This window comes from Phytophthora infestans, genomic scaffold, assembly GCF_000142945.1.
Source record: "Phytophthora infestans T30-4 supercont1.68 genomic scaffold, whole genome shotgun sequence".
Classification (NCBI taxonomy): domain Eukaryota; phylum Oomycota; class Peronosporomycetes; order Peronosporales; family Peronosporaceae; genus Phytophthora; species Phytophthora infestans.
Window position 1 is genome coordinate 243,299 of NW_003303691.1, and position 5,881 is coordinate 249,179.

Genomic DNA, 5,881 nt, shown 5'->3' on the forward strand with positions numbered 1-5,881 from the left:
TTGTTATTTTGAGTGCGGTTTCATTGTTCAGCCTTCCCATATAGTCTAGGTGGTTAGGATAGCTGGCTCTCACCCAGCAGATCCGGGTTCGAGTTCCGGTGTGGGAACATCTTTTGCTTTTCTTTCTTTCTGCTTCTTCTATTTCGTCTACCTCGCACGCTTTCTCAGCGAGATTACAACAAGCGCGTCGTAGTCACTCGGTAAGTTCCGCCTGCGAGTCGCTACGCTCCTGCATGTGGTAATGCCAAACCTACCGTCTGGGCCTTTTCACGGTGGAGTGTCGCCACTGTCATCAGCAATGACCTTTCCTCGGACGCCCACTAGCGTCAACCGGCTGAACCGAACCAAAGGACGGCAAGGTGGCCTCGAGCAGCGTGTAATAAATACGTCGTCCCGATGAGACGATGAATAGCGTCGATGCGTTAATGCGTCTCGGCAAAGGCAATGAGCGGAGTCGTATCCGTGAGAGCGCTTGGGTAGGATGGCGTGTGCGTTTGAAGCGTGCGTTTGGGGGCGTGGTTGCAGTGGTTGCAGTGGTTGTGCGTGTGTGTATTTGCGTTGGGTTTGTTATTTTGAGTGCGGTTTCATTGTTCAGCCTTCCCATATAGTCTAGGTGGTTAGGATAGCTGGCTCTCACCCCAGCAGATCCGGGTTCGAGTTCCGGTGTGGGAACATCTTTTGCTTTTCTTTCTTTCTGCTTCTTCTATTTCGTCTACCTCGCACGCTTTCTCAGCGAGATTACAACAAGCACGTCGCAGTCACTCGGTAAGTTCCGCCTGCGAGTCGCTACGCTCCTGCATGTGGTAATGCCAAACCTACCGTCTGGGCCTTTTCACGGTGGAGTGTCGCCACTGTCATCAGCAATGACCTTCCTCGGACGCCCACTAGCGTCAACCGGCTGAACCGAACCAAAGGACGGCAAGGTGGCCTCGAGCAGCGTGTAATAAATACGTCGTCCCGATGAGACGATGAATAGCGTCGATGCGTTTACGCGGCTCAGCAAAGGCAATGAGCGGAGTCGTATCCGTGAGAGCGCTTGGTAGGATGGCGTGTGCGTATGAAGCGTGCGTTTGGGGCGTGGTTGCAGTGGTTGCAGTGGTTGTGCGTGTGTGTATTTGCGTTGGGTTTGTTATTATGAGTGCGGTTTCATTGTTCAGCCTTCCCATATAGTCTAGGTTTGTTATTTTGAGTGCGGTTTCATTGTTCAGCCTTCCCATATAGGGACGTCGGTTAGGATAGCTGGCTCTCACCCAGCAGATCCGGGTTCGAGTCCCGGTGTGGGAACATCTTTTGCTTTTCTTTCTTTCTGCTTCTTCTATTTCGTCTACCTCGCACGCTTTCTCAGCGAGATTACAACAAGCACGTCGCAGTCACTCGGTAAGTTCCGCCTGCGAGTCCCTACGCTCCTGCATGTGGTAATGCCAAACCTACCGTCTGGGCCTTTTCACGGTGGAGTGTCGCCACTGTCATCAGCAATGACCTTTCCACGGACGCCCACTAGCGTCAACCGGCTGAAACGAGCCAAAAGACGGCAAGGTGGCCTCGAGCAGCGTGTAATAAATACGTCGTCCCGATGAGACGATGAATAGCGTCGATGAGTTTATGCGGCTCGGCAAAGGCAATGAGCGGAGTCGTATCCGTGAGAGCGCTTGGAAGGATGGCGAGTGCGTATGAAGCGTGCGTTTGGGGCGTGGCTGCAGTGGTTGCAGTGGTTGTGCGTGTGTGTATTTGCGTTGGGTTTGTTATTTTGAGTGCCGGTTTCATTGCTCAGCCTTCCCATATAGTCTAGGCGGTTAGGATAGCTGGCTCTCACCCAGCAGATCCGGGTTCGAGTCCCGGTGTGGGAACATCTTTTGCTTTTCTTTCTTTCTGCTTCTTCTATTTCGTCTACCTCGCACGCTTTCTCAGCGAGATTACAACAAGCGCGTCGTAGTCACTCGGTAAGTTCCGCCTGCGAGTCCCTACGCTCCTGCATGTGGTAATGCCAAACCAACCGGCTGGGCCTTTTCACGGTGGAGTGTCGCCACTGTCATCAGCAATGACCTTTCCACGGACGCCCACTAGCGTCAACCGGCTGAACCGAACCAAAGGACGGCAAGGTGGCCTCGAGCAGCGTGTAATAAATACGTCGTCCCGATGAGACGATGAATAGCGTCGATGAGTTTATGCGGCTCGGCAAAGGCAATGAGCGGAGTCGTATCCGTGAGAGCGCTTGGAAGGATGGCGAGTGCGTCTGAAGCGTGCGTTTGGGGCGTGGCTGCAGTGGTTGCAGTGGTTGTGCGTGTGTGTATTTGCGTTGGGTTTGTTATTTTGAGTACGGTTTCATTGTGCAGCCTTCCCATATAGTCTAGGCGGTTAGGATAGCTGGCTCTCACCCAGCAGATCCGGGTTCGAGTCCCGGTGTGGGAACATCTTTTGCTTTTTTTTCTTTCTGCTTCTTCTATTTCGTCTACCTCGCACGCTTTCTCAGCGAGATTACAACAAGCGCGTCGCAGTCACTCGGTAAGTTCCGCCTGCGAGTCCCTACGCTCCTGCATGTGGTAATGCCAAACCTACCGTCTGGGCCTTTTCACGGTGGAGTGTCGCCACTGTCATCAGCAATGCCCTTTCCTCGGACGCCCACTAGCGTCAACCGGCTTAGCCGAACCAAAGGACGGCAAGGTGGCCTCGAGCAGCGTGTAATAAATACGTCGTCCCGATGAGACGATGAATAGCGTCGATGCGTTTATGCGGCTCGGCAAAGGCAATGAGCGGAGTCGTATCCGTGAGAGCGCTTGGTAGGATGGCGTGTGCGTTTGAAGCGTGCGTTTGGAACGTGGTTGCAGTGGTTGCAGTGGTTGTGCGTGTGTGTATTTGCGTTGGGTTTGTTATTATGAGTGCGGTTTCATTGTTCAGCCTTCCCATATAGTCTAGGCGGTTAGGATAGCTGGCTCTCACCCAGCAGATCCGGGTTCGAGTTCCGGTGTGGGAACATCTTTTGCTTTTCTTTCTTTCTGCTTCTTCTATTTCGTCTACCTCGCACGCTTTCTCAGCGAGATTACAACAAGCGCGTCGCAGTCACTCGGTAAGTTCCGCCTGCGAGTCCCTACGCTCCTGCATGTGGTAATGCCAAACCTACCGTCTGGGCCTTTTCACGGTGGAGTGTCGCCACTGTCATCAGCAATGCCCTTTCCTCGGACGCCCACTAGCGTCAACCGGCTGACCGAACCAAAGGACGGCAAGGTGGCCTCGAGCAGCGTGTAATAAATACGTCGTCCCGATGAGACGATGAATAGCGTCGATGCGTTTACGCGGCTCAGCAAAGACAATGAGCGGAGTCGTATCCGTGAGAGCGCTTGTAGGATGGCGTGTGCGTATGTAGCGTGCGTTTGGCGCGTGGTTGCAGTGGTTGCAGTGGTTGTGCGTGTGTGTATTTGCGTTGGGTTTGTTATTATGAGTGCGGTTTCATTGTTCAGCCTTCCCATATAGTCTAGGTTTGTTATTATGAGTGCGGTTTCATGTTCAGCCTCCCATATATTGATAGCTGGCTCTCACCCGCAATCCGGTTCGATTCGGGGTGGAACATATTTTGCTTTCTTTTTTCGTTTTTTTATTGTGTTTCAACTCGCCCCCGCTCTTTTTTGCAGGCGAATTTAACAAACAAGCCCGTTGGCACTTCCTGGCGTATATTTGCCCTCGGGGATGCCTTAACCTCTCGCGGCTTGGGGATAAATCCAAACCTGCCAATTGTAAGGTCAATTCTGCCGTGGGGGCCTTTTCCCCGTGGAGTGTCGCACACTGTCTTCAGCAATGCCCTTTCCTCGGACGCCCACTAGCGTCAACCGGCTGAGCCGAACCAAAGGACGGCAAGGTGGCCTCGAGCAGCGTGTAATAAATACGTCGTCCCGATGAGACGATGAATAGCGTCGATGAGTTTATGCGGCTCGGCAAAGGCAATGAGCGGAGTCGTATCCGTGAGAGCGCTTGGAAGGATGGCGAGTGCGTCTGAAGCGTGCGTTTGGGGCGTGGCTGCAGTGGTTGCAGTGGTTGTGCGTGTGTGTATTTGCGTTGGGTTTGTTATTTTGAGTGCGGTTTCATTGTTCAGCCTTCCCATATAGTCTAGGTGGTTAGGATAGCTGGCTCTCACCCAGCAGATCCGGGTTCGAGTTCCGGTGTGGGAACATATTTTGCTTTTCTTTCTTTCTGCTTCTTCTATTTCGTCTACCTCGCACGCTTTCTCAGCGAGATTACAACAAGCACGTCGCAGTCACTCGGTAAGTTCCGCCTGCGAGTCCCTACGCTCCTGCATGTGGTAATGCCAAACCAACCGTCTGGGCCTTTTCACGGTGGAGTGTCGCCACTGTCATCAGCAATGACCTTTCCACGGACGCCCACTAGCGTCAACCGGCTGAGCCGAACCAAAGGACGGCAAGGTGGCCTCGAGCAGCGTGTAATAAATACGTCGTCCCGATGAGACGATGAATAGCGTCGATGAGTTTATGCGGCTCAGCAAAGGCAATGAGCGGAGTCGTATCCGTGAGAGCGCTTGGAAGGATGGCGAGTGCGTATGAAGCGTGCGTTTGGGGCGTGGTTGCAGTGGTTGCAGTGGCTGTGCGTGTGTATATTTGCGTTGGGTTTGTTATTTTGAGTGCGGTTTCATTGTTCAGCCTTCCCATATAGTCTAGGCGGTTAGGATAGCTGGCTCTCACCCAGCAGACCCGGGTTCGAGTCCAGGTGTGGGAAAATCTTTTGCTTTTCTTTCTTTCTGCTTCTTCTATTTCGTCTACCTCGCACGCTTTCTCAGCGAGATTACAACAAGCGCGTCGCAGTCACTCGGTAAGTTCCGCCTGCGAGTCCCTACGCTCCTGCATGTGGTAATGCCAAACCAACCGTCTGGGCCTTTTCACGGTGGAGTGTCGCCACTGTCATCAGCAATGACCTTTCCACGGACGCCCACTAGCGTCAACCGGCTGAAACGAGCCAAAAGACGGCAATGTGGCCTCGAGCAGCGTGTAATAAATACGTCGTCCCGATGAGACGATGAATAGCGTCGATGAGTTTATGCGTCTCGGCAAAGGCAATGAGCGGGGTCGTATCCGTGAGAGCGCTTGGTAGGATGGCGTGTGCGTTTGAAGCGTGCGTTTGGGGCGTGGCTGCAGTGGTTGCAGTGGTTGTGCGTGTGTGTATTCGCGTTGGGTTTGTTATTTTGAGTGCGGTTTCATTGTTCAGCCTTCCCATATAGTCTAGGCGGTTAGGATAGCTGGCTCTCACCCAGCAGATCCGGGTTCGAGTTCCGGTGTGGGAACATATTTTGCTTTTCTTTCTTTCTGCTTCTTCTATTTCGTCTACCTCGCACGCTTTCTCAGCGAGATTACAACAAGCACGTCGCAGTCACTCGGTAAGTTCCGCCTGCGAGTCCCTACGCTCCTGCATGTGGTAATGTCAAACCTACCGGCTGGGCCTTTTCACGGTGGAGTGTCGCCACTGTCATCAGCAATGACCTTTCCTCGGACGCCCACTAGCGTCAACCGGCTGAGCCGAACCAAAGGACGGCAAGGTGGCCTCGAGCAGCGTGTAATAAATACGTCGTCCCGATGAGACGATGAATAGCGTCGATGAGTTTATGCGGCTCGGCAAAGGCAATGAGCGGAGTCGTATCTGTAAGAGCGCTTGGAAGGATGGCGAGTGCGTATGAAGCGTGCGTTTGGGGCGTGGTTGCAGTGGTTGCAGTGGTTGTGCGTGTGTATATTTGCGTTGGGTTTGTTATTTTGAGTGCGGTTTCATTGTTCAGCCTTCCCATATAGTCTAGGCGGTTAGGATAGCTGGCTCTCACCCAGCAGATCCGGGTTCGAGTCCCGGTGTGGGAACATCTTTTGCTTTTCTTTCTTTCTGCTTCTTCTAT

At 53.0% G+C, this 5,881-nt stretch overlaps 1 non-coding gene across 1 annotated transcript; it reads left to right on the forward strand.

Annotated features, from left to right (window-relative positions):
* The first annotated feature begins 1,211 nt into the window (after window positions 1-1,211).
* Window positions 1,212-1,284, forward strand: PITG_29918. The gene has a single exon. It is a non-coding gene; the product is annotated as a tRNA-Glu (tRNA).
* Window positions 1,285-5,881: the final 4,597 nt, after the last annotated feature.